Source organism: Rhineura floridana, chromosome 1, assembly GCF_030035675.1.
Source record: "Rhineura floridana isolate rRhiFlo1 chromosome 1, rRhiFlo1.hap2, whole genome shotgun sequence".
In the NCBI taxonomy this organism is placed as follows: domain Eukaryota; kingdom Metazoa; phylum Chordata; class Lepidosauria; order Squamata; family Rhineuridae; genus Rhineura; species Rhineura floridana.
In genome coordinates, this window is record NC_084480.1 from 204,332,803 (window position 1) to 204,359,172 (window position 26,370).

General features: G+C 41.8%; 1 protein-coding gene across 5 annotated transcripts in view; it reads right to left on the reverse strand.

Moving 5' to 3' along the window:
* Nucleotides 1-26,370, reverse strand: part of BCL2 (BCL2 apoptosis regulator) — a 204,315-nt gene that overhangs the window by 143,775 nt on the left and 34,170 nt on the right. The gene's annotated exons all lie outside the window — the stretch shown is intronic.

Here is a 26,370-nt window from a genome sequence, read left to right on the forward strand (position 1 = left end):
GCTTCAGATCATATCTGAGCATTTTCGGTTCTGTAAGGGCTATATTAAACATGATATCACTTCTAGTTTGGTCCTAAGTGGCCACAGCAAAGAGATTAAACCTGTCAAAAAATGTAGGCAGTCTGAGCTCTCTTCCTTGGTCCTGATGGAAACCCTACTGCATTCTGAAAACCATTCAGGAATTCAGAACTGAAGAAATGTCCTTGATGAAAAAACACCACAACCCTGATTCAGAAGTAACTGCATATAAACAGTATCTTAATAGGCATGTAAATTAACTGTTCTAAGTGATGGGATGTGTATTGAATGCACACTGAACAATGTCAAAATTTTACATCTTCCACACTTACATACACATTTGGAAGCATGTATGAAATGCCCTTTTAATTTCTTCCAATATACATCTATTAAAATATTTATATCCCACCTTTCAATGATAGATCAATAAGGCAGCTAACAAAATTCTTACAATCTACAATGCAAATCAAAACAATTTACAAGAAACAGAAAACACAACACCCATAATTAATTAAGCAAAGACCAGAGGAATGCCCAGTGAAAATTCAACGTGAATCCGCCTCCCACACACAAAAAATCCCCTTTGATATTGCAAGGTGTCTGAAAGCTCGTGGGGATGGAATTTCCCCTGCAGCTTTTACATAGTCCAGTAAATGAGATACATATATATTGCCTGACTCTCTTTATATGCACTGGTTTCTTTATCTGGGTTAGGCTGCATATTATTATCATCATCATCATCATCTTTATTTATACCCTGCCCTTTTTCCAAAACTGGAACTCAGGACGGCATACAACTAAAAATGGGTACATATAATTTGGACATATAAAAATCTACATTTAAAATAGAATTAAACTCATTACAGCATTAAAACAATTAAATATTATCATGATCTGAACTGAAAGACGACTAAATGGACTTCTCTGACTAAGTCACAGAGACCATTTGAAACCAATGGACAAGATAGTCATGACTAGTTGAAGTCAATGGGTATACTCCCTTACCCACAATCCCACAGGTTCCTAGACCTAGGCTCCAGTCCTTGCCTGTTAATTCCATTCCTGCCAACAGGACTCAGCCAATTTGTCTCTAGGCTCTGCATGAGGTTTTTTCTTAGCTTTTCCTCCTCCTCCTTGCTGTTGATGTCCAGCATAGTCTGTATAAATTCTATTGCCTTTTACTCATTCTGATTCTAATTGGCTGCTTATCTGCATATCTGTGACGGGATTGGGCTAAAGATGCACCATGCATAAGTGATGGTAATTATCATTGCATTTTAACTACAGTACATCCGTTAACAGCCCAGTCTGTAATATGATCCATTGTTGCAAATCCAATATGATAAATATATTCTTGGAGGCCTGGGTTCTTATTTGGCCACTACCGCTAGCACAATAAACACATTCATGATTGAGAAAGACAACTCAAATTAATGTTTTAGACAAAGGTTTTCTGAACTAAATTTAACCTGAATTTCACTCCAGCAAAATGCAAAAAGGAACAATAAATTATGCAGCTTGTTTGTTTTTAAATCCTTTTGAAACTGACTGGAGAGGATATATTACTTGGCTTTTCATTAAGATCAAATTAATTCACTGTTTGAAAGTCATTCCAGGCCTAATCCAGAATCCCTTGGAGTTTAGGGAAAGGTTCACATTGATTTAGTGGACTATGAAGTTACCAAGAACTAGTTCCTTATAGGGAAAACTAAAATGCATATCTCATTGTTTTCCATTGCTTGTACAACCAGTACTTCATGTAGTCTGTTTTACATTCACATGCAAATCTGTTTTAAATGGGTTTTTACTGCAGCTTGCGCATTTTGCTGCAGTAAAAACTTTCAGAACACTTCCATTTGGGTGCATGCTTCTTCCTTGACTATGTAGAATTGCAGCCTTAGGGTGCAATCCAACTTGCATTTCTGCCGAGCTGAGATGGCTCGGAGTTCCAGCTGAACTAGTTGGGTCCCAGCTCAGCTGGGCTACACTGATGTAAGTCCGTCAGCCCGGCTCAGCCGGAGCTCAGCCAGCGCAGCCATGACTAGCGTAAGTAAAGCCAGTGTAACTCCTGAAAAAGGTATGTTCTGTGGGCGTGTCATGGGCATGTTGTTGGAGAGGCCAAGGTGAGGGGACTTAGGCCACATCCAACTCGTCCAGAGTGCTCTGGCAGGTCGCAGTTCTTGCAAACATTACTACAGGAAAAAGGTCAGTCTAAGAAAATAACTGCAAAGGAAGTCAATGGAGAGGGCTTACTCCCTGGTAGGGGTATTTGGGATAGCAGGCTTTTACTTTCTGATCCCTCGGTGCAACTCCCGGCTGAGCCAGCATTCAGTCAACCCAGAGGCTCCAGAACAGCAACTGGATGTGGAAGAACTTTATGCTGGTTTCTCTTGTGCTGGTGCCACTTGTGCCAGCTTCCCCTGAGTTGGATTGCTCTGTTAATTTTCTTAATCCCTTATCCTTGGACAACGATAAGGTCCTTATAGCCAAATTTACCAGATTCCTACTTTCCAAAACAATATGAGAACTGAAACACAGCCATCCTTGGTGGATGCCATGATAGTTCACTGATATGTGTGTGTTATGTGACCTCAAGTTGATTATGATTTATGGCGACCCTATGAATCAGTGACCTCCAAGAGCATCTGTTGTAAAGCACCCTGTTCAGATCTTGTAAGTTCTGGTCTGTGGCTTCCTTTATGGAATCAATCCATCTCTTGTTTGGCCTTCTTCTCTTTCTACTCCCTTCTGTTTTTCCCAGCATTATTGTCTTTTCTAGTGAATCATCTCTTCTCATTATGAGTCCAAAGTATTATAACGTCAGTTTCATCATTTTAGCTTCTAGAGATAGTTCTGGTTTAATTGGTTCTAGCACCCAATTATTTGTCTTTTTTGCAGTACCTGGTATCCGCAAAGCTCTCCTCCAACACCACATTGCAGATGAGTTTCTTTTTCTCTTATCCGCTTTTTTCACTGTCCAACCTTCACATCTAAACATAGAGATAGGGAATACCATGGTCCGAATGATCCTGACTTTGGTGTTGTGATACATCTTTGCATTTGAGGACCTTTACTAGTTCTCTCATAGCTACCCTCCCTAGTCCTAACCTTCTTCTGATTTCTTGACTATTGTCTCCATTTTGGTTAATGACTGTGCCAAGATATTGATAATCCTTGATTGATTGATTGATTACATTTATATACCGCCTCATAGCCGAAGCTCTCTGCAAATTCAATGTCCTCATTATCAAATTTGAAGTTTCATAAATCTTCTGTTGTCATTACTTTAGTCTTCTTGATGTTCAGCTGTAGTCCTGCTTTTGTGCTTTCCTCTTTTAACTTTCATCAGCATTCGTTTCAGATCATTACTGGTTTCTGCTAGTAGTAGGGTATCATCTGCATATCTTAAATTGTTGACATTTCTCCCTCCAGTTTTCACACCTCCTTCATCTTGGTCCAAACCCACTTTCCATATGATATGTTCTGCATATAGATTAAACAAATAGGGTGAACACCCCTGTCTCACACCCTTTCTCATGGGGAACCAGTCACCTTCTCCATATTCTGTCCTTACAGTAGCCTCTTGTTCAGAGTATAGGTTGCACATCAGAACAATCAGATGCTGTGGCACCCCCATTTCTTTTAAAGCATTCCATAGTTTTTTGTGATCTACACAATCAAAGGCTTTGCTGTAATCTATAAAGCACAGGGTGAAGTTCTTCTGAAATTCCTTGGTCCATTCCATTATCCAATGTATGTTTGCGATATGATCTCTGGTACCTCTTCCCTTTCTAAATCCAGCTTGGACGTCTGGCATTTCTCACTCCATATATGGTAAGAGACTTTCTTGTAGAATCTTGAGCATTACTTTACTTGCATGGGATATTAAGGCAATAGTTTAGTAATTACTGCATTCCCTGGGATCCCCTTTCTTTGGAATTGGGATGTATATTGAATGCTTCCAGTCTGTGGGCCATTGTTTAGTTTTCCATATTTGTTGACAAATTTTTGTCAAAATTTGAACAGATTCAGTCTCAGTAGCTTGTAGCAACTCTATTGGCATATTATCTATTCCTGGTGATTTGCTTCCAAGAGCAGCTTCCATCACACATTCTAAAATTTCTGGTTCTTCATCATACAGTTTCTCTGTAAATGAATCTGTCATTCTTGCATCTCTTTGACAGAATTCTTCAGTGCATTGCTTCCATCTTTTATTTTATCTCGGTCAGTTAGGGTGTTCCCCTGTTGATTATTCAACATTCCTCTAATCTTTTGGAAAAGCTCTTGTCCTATCTTTTTATTATCCTCTTCTATTTCTATACAATAACTATTGTAATACTTCTCTTTGTACCTATGTACTAGTGGTTGTATTATTGCATTAAGGGTTCTAACAGTGTTTCTATCTCCGTTTGCTTTTGCTTTCCTTCTGTCTTTAACCATTTTAAGAGTTTTGTCAGTCCCTTTGGTGCAAGAATACTAGGATACTGTACACTTTAAAAGAGTAAGAAATACAGTAAAAACTCCATATAAAACATTAAAAGCACAGAAGCAGCAGCCATAATAAAATGTAGCAGAGCTGTAAAAACAACACTAAAACCAGTTGTAAAATATGCTGGGAACAGCTGCATGACTAAACATCTCAAATGAAGATAACAAAATAGACATCAAAGTTGGTGTGAGGTGAGCTTCTCTGGGGAGTATATTCCACATATGAGGCGACAAAACAACAAAAACTCTCTCCCCAATCACCATTTGCCCTGTTTTAAACAGTGGGAGGACCCAGAGGAGACCCTTCAACGGGAAAGGGCTGTAGCTCAGTAGCAGAGCAACTACTTTGCATGCAGAAGATCCCAGGTCCAGTCTCCAGCATTTCCAGTTCTAAAACCCTGGAGAGTCACTATCAGTGAGTGTAGACCGGGGGGGAGGGGAGGACTTCAGGCATGGCGGCCAAATGTGGTCTTCCAGGCCTCTCTATTTGGCCCTTGGAATTCACTCCAGGCCACAGCCTTCATTGCCCCTGCCTTGTACCCCAACTATGGCTGAACTGTGTCCTTGAACTCTGATAATGCCTCTTACTTCCCTGAATGGAGGACAAAGAGGGGTGTGGGAGTGTGTATAGAAACTAGCCTACTGTACAAAGGTCAGATTTACATTTTTTGCTCTGCCCACTTTTGCCCCTGGCATGTGGCCCTCAGAAGCTGCCCAGAAGGGAATGCGGCCATTGGACTGAAAAGGGTTCCTCACCTTACCCCGGCTCAGACAATACTGAACTAGATGGACCAATGGTTCCAAATTTAATGGGAATAAGTGCAAAATTCTACACCTAGGGGGAAAAAATGAAACACAGTTATATGATGAGGGATACGGAGTGACTCCAGTAGTTACTCTGTGTAGAACCAGTAGGTTTGCCATATTTCAGTTCCACAATTCTGAGCAGGCTAATCTGCATATTATGCAAATTAAACATATTAATAGTTCATTGTCCAGTTGTTTTGTTTTTGTGCCTACAGAAACTGATGGAGGATGCGAGGAATCTTTCTTTTAAAAAACCGTAATTTTCAGCCTTACATGCCGAGACTCTAGTTACCAACACTATAGAATATTTATTTATTTATTAAGAGGATTTATATCCTGCCCTTCCACTGTTAAAACAGAGCTCAAGGCAGCTTACAAACATAATAAAACATTAAAGTACCTTAAAAGTACACAATATAAAAACACAAAATAGAAACAAACAAAACAAGTCAGGGCAGTAATATAAAAATCCAGCATAAAGCAAAAGGCCAGCAAAACATCACTTAAAAGCAATATTGTAACTGAGAGATTGTCTGTACCAACAACTAGGAAACGACAGGGCAGCTTATAGTGAGAAAGGGGAGTGTACTTTACCTATCTACCCATGTTATGCCTTCCACGAATGATGCTACTGCTGGTATCCCCTGGAGAAGATAAAGCCCCAGCCCACTTTCCCCCACAAGAACCTGGCATAGGAGTGGGAATGGCAAAGATCTCAGCCACTGCGGGGGGGGGGCAGCAGACATGTAGCACCAAGAGAAAAAAATACAACATTCAGTGCCAAAAATATGCCACAATGCAGAAAATCAGACGGGGAAATATTTTTTCACGGCATTGTACATATCCATGCCTGGGGTGATCTTTGGTAGAGAGATGCTTGCCAGTCATATACTTTTTAGTCTTTTCTAAATTGCTGAACAGAGGCCCTGCCAAGCACAATGCAACTTTACTTGGGAGTAAGTACCATTTAACTGGGTGGAAGCAGGGCCGAAAAACGCAAATGCTAATGCCGCAGCCTTTTCTACAGAGAAGTTTGCTTTTCTATCTTGTATTTGTTCAGGGAAGGGAGTGTTTGGCGGATTCAAACCCCTTTTTTCCATCCTCCATGATGGCAGGCAGACACTCCCACTGCATTCACCAATTAAGACATATACCCTGAGACACAGAGACAATTGAGATTAAAGCTGCTTCTCCTTGTTGACTCAATCAGAAAGCGAGCTAGAGCCCCTGGATAAGGGACGGAACTGCACGTGTTGATCAAGTGAGATTGTACAGTTTTCTAAACTTCCTAGATTCTGCATATACAGCAGGCAGGCGGGCTAAAATTCTTGGTTTTTCCCAGGACAGCTGTGGTGTTCCTCATTGGCTAAGAACAATGGAAGACGGGAGTAGGCTGATTTCTCTCAAAATGATTGGGCAGAAAACTGCCTCCATAGTTTGCCTTGTATCTTTGGATCTACAAGGGGATCCAAAACTGCTTTTTAAAAAAATGAAAGCTGGGAATCCGGGCCACCTAATGGGCTAAGTGGCACCACATAGCATTAATATGGGTAAAAATCCAGCTAACCAGGCAATATGGCAACCCTAAGAACCAGCGAGTTGGCCAGAAATATAGGTGTTCCAGAGAAATAATCAGATGTTATAGGTGGTAGAGGTGTCTTTCAGATTTTGCGTGCCTCCGCAGAACTTTCTTGTTGGATCAAAGTTCTGTAAATGAAGATTAACAGCTCTCGATGAAACAAAAGTCTCACATTACTTCTAGGAAATGATGAAATTAATCTCTAAGGGAAAGGAGTTCCATAGCTACTCAACAGCAGCAACAAAAAGTATGTTCTTTCCTGTTCATATTTGGCAGGCTATTTGAGAGGTCAATCTTGCCTGACTCTAAAGATATAATGAGACATAAAGGAAAAAGTAGAAACAACAACAGGAGGAGAAGCATCAGCTCAGCTCAGAACATAAACATTGTTAAATCACAGAACAATATATAGTATGACATTTATATCCCATATTTCCTCCAATATAAATATAAATACATTTTCTAATATATATACAATCCCATCAAATAAAGCTGCATAATAGACAAAATCAAAACCAAGCCATATTGCACTAGAAAAAGATTAAACTATAAATATTACACCATAAATGTCTATTGTAAAAATTTTTTATCATGTGCCTTCTCAGCTGATTTTTCGCTCCAACTGATGAAGTCTTCTATGTTAATTTGAAGGGCTGCATATTCCTATGCCAAGAGAAGGGGAGTCCTGTAAATGATACCACTTTATCTATTTTGTGATAGATTCTCTGAAGCTGACAGCACAACAGATATCTAACCCAAACTTCTAAACATAGAAATACAAGGTAAGGGAAATTTCAGATGTTATATTAGCAGCAGGAATGGCAGCTGGCACTTCTGAATCTGCACTAAATATATGACATCCAAACTGCTAACAGATGGATCTTGGCCATGGTCAGATTCTTGAGTTCATTTTAGACCATGAATATGACAGCAGACCCTCATCAACATATGGGTGTATCTATACCACATAGTTATTCCCTCTTCCCAAGAACCTTGGTAACTATAGTTCTGTGAGGGTTGCTAGCATAGCATCCTCCTCACTAAACTACAGTTCCCAGGATCCTTTGGGGGAAAGCAATGAAAGTTAAACTGGTATATATACTCAATATAAATTTATAGTGTAGGCATGCCCTTTGTGCCAGTGTTTCAGATGTTACATTCTTACAGAAGATATAGAAGCATGAGTGACATTTGCACTTGCAATCACAGTAAATGAAGTAATGACTGAATTGGCTTAGAGAGTTATTCTGTTCTATCTACTCTGTTTGCATTAGTGGATCCAAATAAGCTGTGCCATACAAAATCTTAACATTTCAACAACCCCATTACACTCCAGTTTATGATTCTTCACTTCTCTAGGGCTAAACTCAACAGGTATGAACAAAGGTCACAAACACATTTCCTTTCTGCCACCTCAAAGCTTATAGCTTGATGAGCCCAGAGCATCATGATTTTCTCATATGAAAGGGTGGGTGGGGAAGGTACTGTTTGCAAAGAAAAGCCAACAGTATAATGAAAACCCATGAGGCATGTGACAGCGTACTTGCAGATGTTTCAAACCTTAAGTGCTGATTGTTTAAAATGTGTCTAGGTTTCCCGTCACAATTTAATTTCCTGGCAAATGTTTAAACTCACTTTTGACCAGCATGTCAACATAGCAGGCATCCTGCTGCAAATGATTTTATGGAAATAGTGCACTGTTATATGCCAATTTTGATCAAAATTAAACCAGGCAAAATGGAAATAATTCTGCTGGATAGGTGGGGATTACACATGGTGCCTTTGTTTACAAACAGAGTAGAAGTATAAAAATAGACATCAGAATATTGTGAACAACATGTCATTGGGCCTCTATGTACAGTGGAAAGAACATGAAGGGTGTGTCTAAAATAAGATCAATGACTATTCAAGAAAAACAACCTCTTTTAGAGGTAAAACAAAAAATATTCTGCAACTTTGAACAAATGACAGTCTGCTTGACCTGGGATTTGCACACACCCCAAAAATGTAAAGATAATTCAGTCTATTCATGCTGATTTTTTATTGTTAGGCTCAATTAGAAAGATAAAGCAGATTACTCTGTTGCATATCTAGTTCTGGTTCTCACAGTCATCCTGCGTAAAGGGTGATTTCATTGCTCCATACTCTAACGCTAAAATGTAAAGCACCAAGTACTTGCTTATAATTATTCATATCTTATAACTCTGAGCTTTGCAATACATTTCAAGATTGCACCCTCTAGTCACAATAAATATGGGTTGCTTTACATCTACATGCCTAAGAAACATCTAAATCATATTAATTTAAATTGCATAAATGGGGGACACAGTGAATTAAGACAGTGTTTTCAGATAAAGTCCTCAATCTTCCTCTATCCTTGATCAGTGCTGTCAAAGATCTCTCTCTCTCTCTCTCTCTCTCTCTCTCTCTCTCTCTCACTCACTCACTCACTCACTCACACACACACACACACAATGTAATCTATAAAAATTATTTGCTAAATACATGTTTAAGTACACTAGGGATGGATCTAATATTTTCAGTACATACTGCACTAGTTCTATGCACCCTTCTATAAGCACATGTCTCTCTGCACCAGAGGACTGCCAAGTGGAGAAGGGATTTAGTGGTAGTGGACTCCCAAATGCAGAAGATGGAGATTGAATGCAGAAAGGGACTGACTGTCACTAAGGCATGTTCCATTGCTATAAATCTCTAATAATAATATATGTATTAGATCATGCATTTATAAGTACCTAAAAGTACCAGATAGGGTGGTTCATGACAGATGCTCTTGGAGGTCACTGATTAATAGGGTCGCCATAAGTTGTAGTCGGCTTGGAGGCACATAACAACAATGATCAATAATCAAGAAAAATAACAAGATGCAGAAATATAGCCACCCAAGTTCTACAAATGAAAAATCAGCAAATCCACAAAAAAGCAGAATAAAAATGGTAAATATTTACCAAACACATTTACAAATAGAAATAACTTTTGTCACTGAAAGGAGCATAAGGAGCACATCAGAACATGGGTGCCACTCACAAGGAGGTCTTGCCTCCACTCTAGCAGTTCCAAGGACCCATTGCTGCCTTATAGCAAGTAGGGACAATGAGGGAATGCAGAAAGTCATTCTAAAATTCTGAAACTGCTCAAAGCTTGAAAATTGTATGGGTAAAACAAGAATACTGCACCATTCCTTGAAGCAGAAAAGCAGAGCTCAAAAGCCAGATAAAGTCAAATTTTTCTAACAGCACTTTTATTTTCATTAAACATGTATCTTTACTTTCAGGGCTTCACATGCATTCATTAAACGCAGGACTTAAAATATTAAATTAAATATTGAATAGAGTTTTTGAAAGAACTAATCTTATGAATCTCAAAACCCTGGAGAAGTCAGCCAAAGTTATGCAGTACTGAATGCATATATCAGTTGTATGAGAACACAGTTTAACTGTTTAGTAGTATTTAAAACCATATAATTTATTTATTTAACTTATTTACAGTTAGATTTATAAGCTGGTGGAACCGAGGAAACCAGTAGGACACAATTATCTCTAGATATAAATTTATTTATTTATTTAAAACATTTCTAACCCGCTCTATTTTCCTGGAAACTCAGAGTGGCGAACAATCTGACAATAAAAAACATAGGAAAATAAAACACAATGCAATTTACAATCTCTATAAATAATTAGTATACTATAAGTTACAGTCAATAAACTTATACTTACTGTCAAAAACAATCAAGTTAAAAAATCTTATTCCGTATTCAATTTAAACGCAACCCGAAATAAAAACGTCTTAACCAGGCGGCGAAATGCAAAAAGCGAAGAGGCAGATCGTATCTCCAAAGGTAAAGCGTTCCAGAGTCTAGGGGCGATAACAGAGAACGCCCTATCTCTGGTCCTAGATAAACGAACTTCTGTAGCAGAGGGGATTACAAGAAGGAAGTCATCAGATGACCTCAAGGGGTGGGGAGGTTCATAAAAGGACAACCAATCGGACAAATAGACAGGGCCCAAGCCGTGGAGGGCTTTAAAGGACAACACCAGCACCTTGAATTGGGTCCGGAAGCAGATCGGTAACCAGTGAAGCTGTTGTAACAGGGGGGATGTATGGGCACGAAGGCCAGCCCCGGTCAGCATCCTAGCTGCTGCATGTTGCACCAGTTTAAGCTTCCGAACTGTCTTCAAGGGCAGCCCAACGCAGAGTGCGTTGCAGTAGTCCAACCGGGATGTAACTAAGGCATGTGTTACTTTCGTCAAGTCAGACATCTCTAGAAACGGGCGCAGCTGGCGAACCAGTCTTAACTGGGCGAAAGCACTCCTGGATACAGCCGAGATCTGAGCTTCCAGATTCAAGGCCGAGTCCAGAAGCACGCCCAAGCTGCGAACCTGGGTCTTCAGGGAGAGTGTAACCCCATCCAACACAGGTAAATTCCCTGTTGCCAGTTCAGTCCCACGACTGATGAAAAGCACCTCTGTCTTGTCTGGATTTAGTTTCAACTTGTTAACCTTCATCCAATCCATCACCGAAAACAGACACTGGTTCAGGGGCTGGATGGCTTCCTTGACATCAGGAGGGAAGGAGAAATAAAGCTGAGTATCATCAGCGTATTGATGGTAACACACTCCAAACCTCCGGATGACCTCGCCCAGCGGCTTCATATAGATATTAAATAGTAAAGGGGATAGAACAGAACCCTGCGGAACCCCACAAGTCAAAGGCCAAGGGGTTGAACAGGAGTCTCCCAGCATAACCTTCTGGGTCCGGTCCACCAGGAAGGAACGGAGCCAACCCAAAACAGTGCCCCCTAGTCCCATCCTGGATAAACGATCCAGAAGGATACCATGGTCGATGGTATTGAAAGCCGCTGAGAGATCCAGAAGAACCAACAGGGACACACTCCCCCTGTCTAGTTCTCTGCGAAGGTCATCCACCAAGGCAACCAAAGCCGTTTCTGTCCCGTGACCAGGTCTGAAGCCGGACTGGAATGGGTCAAGATAATCCGTTTCATCTAGAAAGCGTTGAAGTTGAGTGGTCACCACCTGCTCCACTATTTACTTTAAAAAGGTAGATTGGAAACTGGCTAATAATTACCCAAACACAATGGGTCTAAAGAGGGTTTTTTCAACAACGGTCTTACAACTGCCTCTTTTAGGCACTTTGGAAAAGAGCCTTGTTGGAGAGAGGCATTAACTACCCCACAGACCCATGAGGCCAGACCCTCTCTGGCCTGTTTTAAGAGCCAGGAAGGGCAAGGATCAAGCGGGCAGGTTGTAGGTCTCATCCTTCTAAGAAGTTGGTCTATATCTCCAGGTTGAACAAGGTGAAAAGAATCCATCTTAATAGGACAGACAGAAGCTGAAGGTACATCCAAGGAGACTGGCATGCCAAAATTGGCATCCAGGTCGGAGCGGATCTGATCGATCTTGTTCGCAAAATAAAAGGCAAATTCTTGACAACGCGTCAATCTCTTGATGATCAAGATTGAGCAAGCCTTTAACCACTCGAAAAAGTTCCGCTGGTTGATTAACGGCTGTGGAAATAGACATTGAAAAGAAAGGCTTTTGCGTAGTTCGTCTTGTAGATGAATAAATTTTTGAGAATACTTTAACAAGAAGTCGGTCTGATTCGCTTCGAGTTTTCCGCCAACGTCGCTCTAGACCCCTACGAGTGCGCCTCATAGCTATCAGTTCATTGGAAAACCATGGAGCTGATTTTGCTCTGATGCGCACAAGGGGACGCTCAGGAGCGATTGTGTCTATTGCCCTGGTCATCGAGCTGTTTCAAAGGTTGACCAGGGCATTGGCAGGATTGCTTACTTGAAGGACAGGGAACTCCCCAAGAGCAGCCAGGAAATCAATCGGATCCATTAATCTCCTGGGGCGGACCATTCTAATAGGTCCCTTCTTCCTGCAGGGGGTATGAATCACACTTAATCTAAAACTGACCAGGAAGTGATCTGTCCAAGACAGTGGAAGTATTGAAAGATCCACCACTCCCGGATCATTATCATCCTGTCCCGCATAAAAAACAAGGTCGAGGGTATGGCCAGCTGTATGGGTAGGGCCAGATATTAGTTGAGACAACCCCATGGTTGTCATGGCAGCCATAAAGTCCCGGGCTTCTCCATACTCCGCATGGACGTTGAAGTCACCAAGAACCAACAGTCTAGGAGATTCCAACATCAACTCAGAGACCAGCTTAGACAGCCCGGATAGGGAGAGCACTGGACATCGGGGGGAACGGTAAACCAGTAAGATCCCTATCCTGTCTCGACCACCAAGCTTAAGGTAGAGACCTTCGAGCCCAGTAAATTGCGGGAGAGGGCACCTGGTCATGGGGATGGAGTCACAGTAGACCATTGCAACTCCCCCACCCCGACCCTCCGGTCTAGCTTGATGTTGTACACAGAAACCTGGTGGACAGAGATCAGAGAGATTAACCCCACCTAATTCATCCAACCAGGTTTCTGTAATACACGCCAGGTCGGCATGTTCATCTAGGATAAGATCATAAATGATCGAGGTTTTACCATTTACCGACCTGGCGTTAAAAAGAAGAACTAGTAACCCAGGGGAACTGTCATCCAAGTACACCTGTCTATTTGCCCGAGGAAGTCGTACAGGGATCGGTAACCAGTGATGGGATTGATTCCTCTTGGGATGATATGAGATTTTCCTCATATCATATCTTCCTTTACCGAGCACAGTTGTCATAAATTCCCCGACAGAAGGGTCCCTTGGGGCCATTGATGAGTCCTCGTTGGTAGTCCCTAACAATGCTACAGGAGAAAAAGGCAAGATAACTGGTTGAAACATATGACATCAAGTTGGTCTAGGTTCCTCTTGGTGGACTGGAACTGGATACTGACTAGCAATATCCGGTAAAGCAACATTTGCTGGTACTTCTATAGTATGGACTTTATAAGATAGCTCAGGTCCGGAATCCTTAAGGGGACGAATGGACAATCTCCTATCCTGTAAATTTCTTAGAAGTTTTTGCAAGTTACTAATAATTTCTTGCTGGGCATTATCGGAAAAGCTAGTAAAATTAGACAATAATTCATCTGGTCCATCATAGGAAAGTACAGATAACATGTCCTCAAAGTGACCCTGAGTAGATGACTCTAATGGTGACGGGACTAAATTATCTATAGCTAAGGGGCTAGTAGAGTCACTGTAACTATCCAGGACAACAATATCACTACTCGTGATGTTAAAATGGGTAGCTGTCATAGATATATCATTGTCCTGGAAAGACTTCTCTCGGACTAATGGTTGAGTATGGACTGTTAGATCAGACCGACGCCATTTTACACATAAAGGGCGTGATTCTACTAAATTAGTAAAATGTCTTTGGACCTGGATACCAAACCACAACAGGGAAGATCTATTAGCTAAGAATATATCAGCCATTCTATAAGAACTAAAGGTTAATAGTGTCACCAAATCAAAAGGCGTTACAGTAAGGATTTCTACTTTAAGTATATCTTGTAGTTTAATTGGGGTCACATTCAAGGATTGTAAAAATTTAAAAATATAAATTTTCCAATTTACGTACTGGTCCCTATTACTAGGACAAGGGAGATGAGATAGGACTATTTTATTCCGACTAAGTTGCAAGGACCAATACTCTGAATCATCTTTTTTAGAAAAAGTCCTGGCAGGAAGAGCCCTCTGCCTCTTAACAACCATGGATGGTGGTGTTTCACGAGGCACCATAGACGTCTTGTGAACTAAAAGCGATAGATTGGAATCCTTCTTAGGTGACTTCTTAGATAGCTTCTTCTTCGTAAATATATCCAGACAGTATCGCGGTTGTATTTCAATTGAACTATCAATCTCACCAGAACAGTGAGATTGTATTTCAGTTGGACAATCAGTGACAAAGAGGCAATCATTTTGATGCTGACCAGAAACCGGCTCAGACCTCAAGGGGGTCAGTTCAGGCTCAGGCACTGGTGGAGCAGCAGAGGTCATTAGCGAAAGCCCAGATTCGGGTTTTGACCCGATCCGATGAATCGCCTTGGGGGATCCCGTTACTGAGGAGGATCCCGTTACTGAGGAGGATGAGGTCAGCGAATGTGCAATTGTATCCAAAATCTTAAAGAGAGGTTTATAATTCATTTTTTTATAACGAGACGGCCTTTGATTTTTAAGATTCTTAGATTTTTTTTTCTTCGTTGTATCATTCTTTCTTTTAAGTTTATAAACCGCTATATTCCCTTGTCTGCCCTCACTGGGGGGAGAATTCTCTACCCTGGTTTTATCCTCTTTGGATTGTATAAGCATATTGACAGCATCCACCAGGGTATTCAATAAGCTGTTACATTCGGAGATGAACCCTTTAACTATATCAGAAGGACAGGGAAGGATGCATTGGAAGTGATGCTGCTCTATACATGAAAGAGGGCACTGAGTACAGCAAGCTAGAAACCCCAAAAGAGGCAGACTCCTCCACAGAATCATTATGGGTGGTGGTACTGGTCCCAAAGAGTAATTTAGTCCTGGGTACATATTAAGCCCCCCCTCCCCGATCAAAATGCTGAGGGAGATCTTGAGATGAAAAATGAAATCGAGGAAGCATCCAAACTTGGAAATGTTATAGTAATGGGTGACTTCTACCCTGACATAGACTGGCTGCATATGTGTTCCAGTCATTTATTTATTTATTTAATAGATTTATATCCCACCCTGTAGGAACCATAGGCACCAAACAAGAGTACTAAAAGCTCTTTTGAAACATAATAAAAACAGACTTTAAAATATATTAAAACAAAACACCTTTAAAAACATTTTAAAAAGGTTTTAAAACATTTTTAAAAGCTTTGGAAACAACTCTTTTTAAAAAGAAAACATTGCATTTTGCACCAGCTGCAGCTTCCAGACCAACCCCAAGGGCAGCCCTACATAGAGTGCATTACAGTAATCCAGCCTAGAGGTTACCAGTGCATGGACAACAGTGGCCAGGCTATCCCGGTCCAGAAACAGCCACAGCTGTCTTACCAGCCAAAGCTGGTAAAAGGCACTCCTAACCACTGAGGTCACCTGGGCCTCTAGTGACAAAGATGGATCCAGGAGCACCCCCAGACTACGGACCTGCTCTTTCAGAGGGAGTACAACCCCATCCAAAGCATGCAACTGACTAATTATCTGAAGTCAGGAACTACCAACCCACAGTGTCTCCATCTTGCTAGGATTCAGACTCGGTTTTTAGCCCTCATCCAACCCACCACTGAGTCCAGGCACTGGTCCAGGGCTTGCACGGCCTCTCTAATTCAGATGTTACAGAGAAATAGAGCTGGGTATTGTCAGTGTACTGCTGATATCTCACCCCAAATCTCCCGATGACAGCTCCCAAGGACTTCATATAGATGTTAAACAGCATAGGGGACAAGATAGTACCCTGCTGTACCCCACAGCACAACTGCCAGGGGGCTGAAAGACAATCACCCAATGCTATTCCCTGAAAACAACCCTGGAGATAGGATCAGAACCACTGTAAAACAGTGTGTATAATACCCATTTCACCAAGTTAGCCCAGAAAAATACCATGGTCAATGGTATCAAAAGTCGCAGAGAGATCAAGTAAGAATAACAGGGTCGCACTCCCCATGTCCGTCTTCCAATAAAGGTCATCCATCAGGGCAACCTGGGTGGATTCAGTCCCATAACCAGGCCTGAGCCCAGACTGGGATGGGTCAAGATAATCTGTTTCATCCAAGAGTACTTGCAATTGCTACACTACAACCCTCTCAATCATTTTCCCTAAGAAGGAGGTATTTGTGACCGGGTGGCAGTTGTCACAAACCAATGCGTCCAGGATGGGCTTTTTTTTCAGGAGCGGTCAACCTCTTTCAGGGCAGCTGGAACAACTCTCTCCTGCAATGATACATTGACTACACCCTGGATTCACTCAGTCAAACCTCCTCGACAAGCTTTAGGGCAAGGGTCAAGAGGACATGTTGCTGGCCGCATCATCGCAAGCACCTTGTCCACATTATCAAGCTGCATCAACTGAAACCATTCTCAAGAAGCTGCAGCAGAGGTTACACTGGACACTTCACTGGGGGCTACTATAGATGTGGATGGGGCATAAAGATTACTACGGAGGCAAGCAACTTTACCCTCAAAATGCTTTCCAAACAATTCACAGTCTAAAACTCAATTTCCTGGAGTTGATGTCAACAGACCCTTGACAATATGGAAAAGCTTCGCTGGATGGCTACTTGAGGATGCGATGCTGGCAGAGAAGTGAGCCTTCTTTGCTGCACTCACCACAGTAGAATGGTTATGTTTTACTCGTGCCTGATCAGCTTCACAGCACGTCTTTTGCCACTTGCTCTCTAGCTGTCCTCCAGCCTGTTTCATTGCCCTTAGCTCACTGGTGTACCAAGGTGGGCTCCACAGTGCCTGAGAGGGTGCTCGGGGGCAACCATGTCAACACGATCACCTGCTCCATCTACTGGGAACTCCCCCAGGGCATCAGGAATCCTGTAGATTCCATTAGTCTCTAGGAGTGGACCGTCTTAATCTGTCCACCATCCCTGAAGGGGAGTATCAGAGCCATAAGTCTAAACTTCACCAGGAAGTGGTCTAACTATGACAATGAGGTGACATCCACCCCCCCCATCTCCAGACCACCCCTTCCTCCATCTGGAACAAAAACCAAGTTGAGGGTGTGCCCTGCCCTATGTGTTGGGCAGGTGACAACTTGATACAGCCTCACGGTATGACTTTCGCCACTTGCGCTCTAGGTGTCGTCCAGCATATTTCATTGCCCTTAGCTCACTGGTGTACCAAGGTGCAAACCTGGCTCCACAGTGCAGGAGAAGATGCTCAGGGACAACCATGTCAAGAGCCCAATGCTCCTCACTGTTCCACAGCATGACAAGGGTTTCAACAGGGTCAACTGCTCCATGTACTGGAAACTCCCCTAGGGCATCCAGGAATCCTGTGTATTCCATTAGTCTCTGGGGGCAGACCATCTTAATCTGTCCACCACCCCTGCAGCAGAGGATTGGAGTATCAGTCTAAACTTCACCAGGAAGTGGTCTGACCATGACAATGGGGGGACATACATCCCCCCTATCTCCAGACCACCCCTTTCTCCATCTGTAGCAAAAACTAAGTTGAGGGTGTGCCCTGCACTTTGTGTTGGGCAGGTGACAACTTGAGACAGCCCCATGGTTGTCATGGAGGCCATGAAGTCCCAAGCTGGAACACTAGTGGCAGCCTCAGAATGGGCATTAAAATCACCCAGGACTATTGTTCTGGGCTCTTCCAATACTACAGCTGAGATGGCTTCCACCAGCTCGGTCAAAGAAGCTGACAGGCAACAGGGTGGATGGTACACCAGCAGCAACCCTAATTTACTGTCTCCTAGTTTACACCAGGTGCAGACCCTCACAGCCAGCTCCAAGACACAGTGGTTTCAAGGTGACAGAGATGGAAGGTCTGTAGACCACAGCATCTCCTTCCCCTCGCCGTCCCTGGCGGAATACTAGACAGTGTCAGCATAGACATTGAAAGGACCCAGGACTATTGTTCTGGGCTTCTCCACTACCACAGGCGAGAGGGCCTCCGCCAGCTTGGTCAGAGAAGCTGCCAGGCAGCAGGTATACCACTGGATGGTATACCAGCAGCAACCCTAGTTTACTGTCTCCTTGGCCCGACACCAGGTGCAGGCCCTCACAGCCAGCTCCAAGACAGAATGGTTTCTTGGTGACAGAGGTGGAAGGTCTGTAGACCACAGCATCTCCTCCCCCTCCCCGTCACTGCAAACTGTGCTGGTGTTGCACCGAGTATCCAGGTGGGCAAAGTTGAGTCAGATCAACTCCTCCCAGCTCACCCACCCAAATCATGGATGAGTGTGGTCTTATTGTGTACCGATCTGGCGTTAAACAATAACACACACAGGCCAGTCGGCACAGCAGATTAGCAACGAGGAACCTGTCCATGAGAGGAGGAGGAGGGAGAAACAAAGCATAGATAGCCTTGTCCTCATCTTCTATGGTAGTTCCCCACATTCCCATGGCTATACCTCCCTCTACCCATGATCACTGAAATTGAGAGCCTGGCTGGGAGTCCAGAGTTTGTGAGTTCAAATCCCCGCTCGTGTCTCCTGGGTGTCAAGGGCCAGCTAAAGATCACCCCCACAGTAAGTGGCTCAGGGGTTACATGCCCTGCCACCTGTGCAGCCGTGGGCAAGCTGCATAGTCCCAAGGAGCTCAGTTGCCCCCCAGCTCGCAGTTGCAGACAAGGAAGGGGCTGGCTTGTGCAGCTGTGGCAAGCTGAGTAGGCCCTAGCCAGCTGGGGAGGACTAGCCTCAGAGGGAGGCAATGGTAAACCCCCTCTGAATACTGCTTACCATGAAAACCCTATTCATAGGGTTGCCATAAGTCGGGATCGAAGGCAGTCCATTTCCATTTTTCACCCATGTTCCTCCTTACTAAGACTCCTCCTAAACACCTGATATGGACCCAACAAGAGCCCACCAACAAAAACTACCTGAACCAGTAATCCCAGTAGGCCTGTGAGAGAATTGGGAACAGTCAGACCCACTCAACATCTTTCACACAGGGCACATCTCCCCCCGTCTCACACCCAGAGCGGGCCAGCCTTCTACCAGTTGCAGACTCTCTCTCTGAAGCCATCTGGCGACTTTCTCCTATCGTTCAGTTCACTGCACAGGCTCTCACCCTGTGCAGGAACTACACATGTGCCATACGTCCTCCCCACTACCAATCTTCTCTAGATTGCTTTCAAAAAAATAGAAGGGGTAGCACCCTCGTCCTCAGGACTCCCTAAGGGCAGCCAGGCTTTTATGCCCCCTGACCCAAACAGGAGCTAATGCAAGAGGCTGCAAGATTGATAATTTTTTACTCAGTTATATTTGTATTCATCTTTTGCATAAAAGTAGCTATATATAATGCTCTTATCCACATCACTGCAAAACTGTAGACACTGACTAAAATAGGAGAGGAAGAAGTGGATTGGGAATAAATGAGCAATCTTTTTTATGTAGAACTGCTTGAAATACTCAGTCTGTGACATGGCACAGTCTTCCCATGTGATGGTACTACTTCAAGTTGCATGTGTGGAGCTTTTCTTGAAGTTCATGAGTTTGATATGGAGTTTCTTTGGTTTGAAATAAACTCTGTGTCAAACTCATGAACCTTAAGAAAAGCTTCACCTTTATGTAAACATTTCATGTGGATTACACTTTTGACTGAGTTAAGGCAGGGAAAAGGTACTTTCAAAAAGGCAAGTTTTTCCACAAGAAATCTGAGGTGATAAAAGTTGCAAGAGAAGACTGTACCATGTTGGGAACAAAAACCATAACCTCACAGAGTTTGAAATAACCGGTCAGCCTTTCCCCAAAGTCAAAACCATCCACAACAGATAGAAATAATAATAATAATAATAATAATAATATGCATTAAGCATATTGTCACAAGTATTATGGGTATGTTCTCAAGAGGCCATTTATATTAAAGTCTGGCTTTTGGTGAACCAAACTATCCATTCAAGTGACAACAGACTATGCAACTTTTGCAATGCAAATACCATAAGCAAATCAATTCCAAATGCTTCTATATTCTCTCGTAGTTGCTTTTTATTATTGTTAGCTTTAAGAGGGTGGTTTGGCTTATTCTCCATGTTTCACAATTGGGTGAGATGCATTATGCGTCCACATGTGAGAGAGCCTTCTTTGCAGTGGCACCTTATTTGTGGAATGCCTTCCCCTTTAAAAAGTTTGACTGGTGCCAACATTATAATTTGTTTGCCCCAGCATTTAAAATCTATCATTAATTTATTGTTCTGTAATTTTAGCTGCTCCTATTGTTTGATTAGTGTTTTTTAAAGCGTTTTTATAACTGTACATTATATTATGCTATACAGAGGAAGGGTAGGCTATAAATATTTCAAATAAATATTCTAATACAGTGTAATTGATGGATAAACAGCTTGAGGCCTCTCTCCCTTTTCATATTATTCCAGTTGCAATGTTAAGGCCAGTGATAAATTCCCATTTAAACAAAACAACTATCCATTCAAATTCTGTGAACAGCCTTCCCCCTTGTAAAAGTGATCAAGTGATGAAGAGTTGGCAGTACTGGATTTTGCTTTTCATTCCAAAAGCTCAGAAATGTTGTTGCCTTGGTTTCATTCAGTCTAATTCTCAGACCTCCTTTCACCCATCCGCCTTTTCCAGCAGCAAGATTGCAACCAGCAACACATAAAAAATAGGAAGTCATCAGTCGCTGTTTTTCATCTTTGTTTCATACCATGGGGAGCATTTACTTTGGCAGCACAACTGCATCCAAAGGTGCATTGGTCCTCTTAACAATAAAATAAAATGTAGACTATTACAGGTGTTGATGCCCCCTTCCAATTTTTCATCATGTTTATGGTATTGATTTATTTAAAGAAATAACAAATAATGCTGGGAAAAACAGAAGGGAGTAGAAAAAGAGGAAGACCAAACAAGAGATAGATTGATTCAATAAAGGAAGCCACAGACCTGAACTTACAAGATCTGAACAGGGCAGTTCACAACAGATGCTCTTGGAGGTCACTGATTCTAGGGTCCGCATAAGTCGTAATCGACTTGAAGGCACATAACAACAACAAACAGTGTTACATTTTGTGTTTTCTCAGCCCTGTTGCTAAAGGATAACCCACCCCTCCACCAGACCATAGCTCATCTTTCGCCAACCCAGTGCCCTCCAGATGTTTTGGACTACAACTTCCATTAGCCCCATCCAACACATCCTGATGCCTTAGCTATAGTGCCAAGCTCTAGGGCTGCACAAAACCGTACTCATTTCCTGAACCGCTATGTTCCCTCTAGGCTTACTTGTGATTTGGAAGCTGATTTTTTTGTCTGGCTTCATCCAGAGACAAGATGAGTTCAAAGATTCAACTGGAAAGCAACAATGGAACACAGTGCTGCCGCTATGAGATGACTGTATAGACATGGCAGCATTTGGCTGAAGGACTAATATCTAGATGAAGACACAGTCCAGACAGGACTTTTAACTTTTATTTTATAAAGCAAAACGTCTGCCATTATTGGTTGAGAAGAAAATCTTGACGAAAACATCAAGTTAAGTTCCACGAAAAGCAGCAATAAGTTCTGGGGCCAAGCAAAAACTTGTTTCATTTCTTGGATGTTCAATCTAACATAATGAATAGTCAATTTACTTTAGTTACATTCAAATACCAACAAAGCAAACAAAACAAAACAAAGACCCCTATTTCAGTGTCTTAATCCTCTAGGTTACCACTAACAAACAAACAAAAAATCCTGCAATGTGTATGTCAGAGACTAATCCTACAGGTTACCATTCAGGCAATTGTAGATAAGCAGAAGTCCTGCTGAAATCAAATGGCACACATAACTGAATTCTCCACATGCTTACTCAGAAGTCCCACTGAGTTAAGTAGAACTTACTCCCAAGTAAAAGTGCCCAGAAACTATAACCCTGCAGTGCTATCCCACACCTGTTTAACTATGACCACTGGAGCATACTCCCCAATTAATATATTTAAAATTGAAACCTTACAGCATAATCCTGTACTTGTTTACTCAGAAATGTCCCACAGAGATAAATGAGGCGTAATCCCATGTACGTGGGTATAGGATTGCAGCCTTAAACATACTGATTTCAATAGGTCTTATATTCCCTAAGGGAAGACCTACTTGTTAAACTATCAAACACATTATTCCCAAATACATGTCTGCTGTGCGACACAAATGCAGAGGGAGGGAATGCCATTTGCAGGGGAGAATTTGTAGTGAGATCAGCAAGCTGCCAATTACCTCCTGCAAATGCCCCAGGCTGTTTCCCCCCACAGCCAAGCTCTTTCTGGTCTCAAAACCTGGCTGGGGAAAAATAATAAAAAACAGCCCTGTATAGGAGGTATTTGCTGGATAGGTTTAACATTACAAGGGGTAAGCACATGTTTGTTCTGCAATGTATAATTCCATCCTCAGGTGCAACTAGTTTTCTCTGAATCATAGAGTATAACTACACACTGCACAACATGTTTTTATTCAACAGTTATCACACTGGGTACCCTGTTAGAACTGTTAACTGTTAGTTATTTTTTTTATATTGACTCATCATAACCTATCCCTAGGGCTCAGAGTGGCAATTAATAAAAATAAGGATTTAAATCTTTACCACACTCTTTGAGATCCATTTTATTTAAAGCTAGAGTTCCTGCAGTTTGTAAGGCATTCCAGTTAAGACTAATAAGTAACTTGTAAAACTTGTTGTTTGAACAAAAACAATGAAATTGGGTGGTGATGGTGGGGAAACCCTCTCAGGTTCTCTTTATTGACTGCAACTGAATTCAGTTCTCAACACACTAAAGGCACATCTCCCCTGCCCCTGGCTCTGCCACTCTCAATAAAATTCTGAAAATTTCAATTTCCACTTTTTAAAAGTAATGTTTCTACCACTAACATAAGGCAATTTTCATACAGATAATCAACAGGAAGGCTTGTACTTTTGTTATGCCATTACTGTAACAAATAGACAACTGAAAAACTTAAAAATCATTTCCCATTTAAAGCTATGTTTCAGCTGAGTAATTTTGGTCAAGTTATACAATTTATCTGTGGCTTATTTATTTTATTTATTACATTTATATCCTGTCCTTCGTCACAGAAGGAGTCTGTTTACTGTATTTTATTACGCTGCAATATTACTAGCTTTAGAAGGTGTCCTCAATCAGGGATGAAAAACTTTTCTGAAGATCTAATGGCAATAAAATTGTTTTCAAGAGAACAATTAGCTTGGGAAGGTTCTTTATGGCATGTACATCTATTTTGACAGTAATTTCACCACCCAAACTACACCCACAAAGGGAGAACAGGGAGGGGAGGGAATAAGCTTTGATCAGAAAATAAACTTCTTATGTGAATAGTTTGGCTGAAATTGTTTCAGCCTTACAAGTTTGATTATTAACAATTCTAAGTAGGCAGATTTCTAAACAGTTGTTTCAGGTTGCATAGGGTGGGAGGTAGGACTCAGCTGCCACAACTAAGCGGTAACTGAGGAAGAGGAAGATCCCATGTCCTACTGACAGGCACTGAGAGGCAGCTAGGGATGGAGGAGGAATCCATTTTAAATGGGTTTGTACAGTGCCGTGAAAAAGCATTTGCCCCCTGTCTGATTTTCTGCATGGGGGCATATTTTTGGCACTAAATGTTATCAGATCTTGAATCAAACCTCGTATTAGGGAAAAGGGAACCTGAATGAACACAAATTTTTGATATTTTATTTATTTATTAAAGAAAGTTAAGCAACACCCAGTGCCCCCATGTTAATTACTTATTGCCCCCTTAGACTTAAAACCTGGTTATGTCACCTTTAGCAGCAATGACTGCAACCAAACGCTTCCTGTAGTTCTTGATCAGTTTCTCACAGCTCTGTGGTTGAATTTCGGCCCACTCTTCCATGCAGAACTGCTTTAACTCAGTGACATTCATTCGTTTGTTTGTTTGTTTATTATCTGATTTATATCCCGCCCTTCCTCCCAGCAGGAGCCCAGGGCGGCAAACAGAAACACTTAAAAACACTTTAAAACATTATAAAAACAGACCTCAAAATACATTAAAACAAAACACCATCAAAAACATTAAAAAAAACTTTAAAAACATCTTTTAAAGGGGGTTAAAAACATATTATTAAAAAAACATATTAAAAAGCAATTCTAATTTGTGGGTTTTCGAGCATGAACTGTGCCCTTCAGGTCATGCCACAACATCTCAATGGAGACCATTCCAAAACTTTGAATTTCTTGATCCTCAACCATTCTGATGAAGACTTGTTTGTGTGTTTTGGATTATTGTCTTGCTGCGTGACCCAGCCATGCTTCAGCTTCGGCTGACAGATGGATGGCCTAAAATTCTCCTGTAGAATTCTCCGATACAAAGCAGAATTCATGGTTCCTTCAATGATGGCAAGTCATCCAGGTCCTGATGCAGCAAAGCATTCCGAAACCATGACACTGCCACCACCATGCTTGACCGTTGGTATGAGATTCTTCATGTGGAATGCAATGTTTTGTTTTTGCCAGACATAACGGGGCCCATGTTGCCCAAAAAGTTCCATCCATTGTTCCAGAACCCTGGACAATCATCCAGGTGCTTTTTGGCAAACAATGTTCTGTGGACAGATGAGTCAATGATTGAATGGTCAAGCATGGTGGTGGTAGTGTCATGGTTTGGGGATTAATCCTGATCTGTCCAGGGATGTGATTGATGTGGGGAAGGATGGCACATAAGCAGTGCTTGTAGCTGAGAACTGCAACCTCTAACTTGTGGATTGCAAGCCAGGTGACCAGAGGTTGTATCTGATCAGTAACTTGCTTTGGCCAGCATCAGGGGAGGATCTCATACAAAGGATGAGCAGATCAAGGCGTGATCTCAAGAAACACATGCTGAAGGTCGTATTATACAACTAACTGGGCATGACTTACCTCCAGGACAAGTGGACTTGACTGGCTTTAGGGTTGTAACTTGAGATATGGAAAGCAAATTGCATTTACGTGTATGTTAATGTTGACTGATCTTTTGCTCAATGGGAAAATCACCTGTATGCTACTAACCTTTCCTTGTTAATCCATCTCTCTAAGCTTCTTTTGCTTATCTTTTAATAAACTTTTAACTTTGTTTCATATAAACCCTGTGACTATAAGCCAAATCACAGGAATTGTTCTAGAGATGACAACAAAGGGAATTCTAAGACTGTTTTGGTAAAAGGCAGCTGGGGATACATAAAGACTTTTCACCTGGTAGCAGAGAGAGAAAAGCTGAGAGAACCGAAACTGACAGATCATTCCATCCCTAATTTCATGGAAATGGAGTGGACTGACTTCAAGTCGATTCTGACTTATGGCGACCCTGTGAATAGGGTTTTCATGGTAAGTGGCATTCAGAGGGGGTTTACCATTGCCTTCCTCTGAGGCTGAGAGGCAGTGACTGGCCCAAGGTCACCCAGGGAGCTTCATGGCTGTATGACTGAAATAACTTTCTGTAAAGTTAAGTGGGGCAAGTGGGATAAGTCTCCACAGCTGCACAGGACCTGGGAAGCTAGGGTGACATGGCAGTTGATTTCTACATTGGTAGCTTGAAGAGGAGAAATTAATAAATAAATTAATATAAAAATTAATAAATAGTTCATTTATTTACTGGATTACTTCATGGCCCTCAGGTTGGGAACCACTGTTTTAGGACTTCAGTGTGATTAAATTTACACAGATTTTTTTTGTTTCCAGAGGTTTTTTTTACATATTTCAAGACATTGTTCCAGTTTCCAAATGTACTCTAAAGCATTTCTATTTCTTCATTTATTATTTGTGTCACAGGGTATTCTCTGAAACTTTTGGCATTGTTCAAAAACTGAACTGTTCAAGTTCAATGAAGATGAAGTTGTCCTGGACAAATGG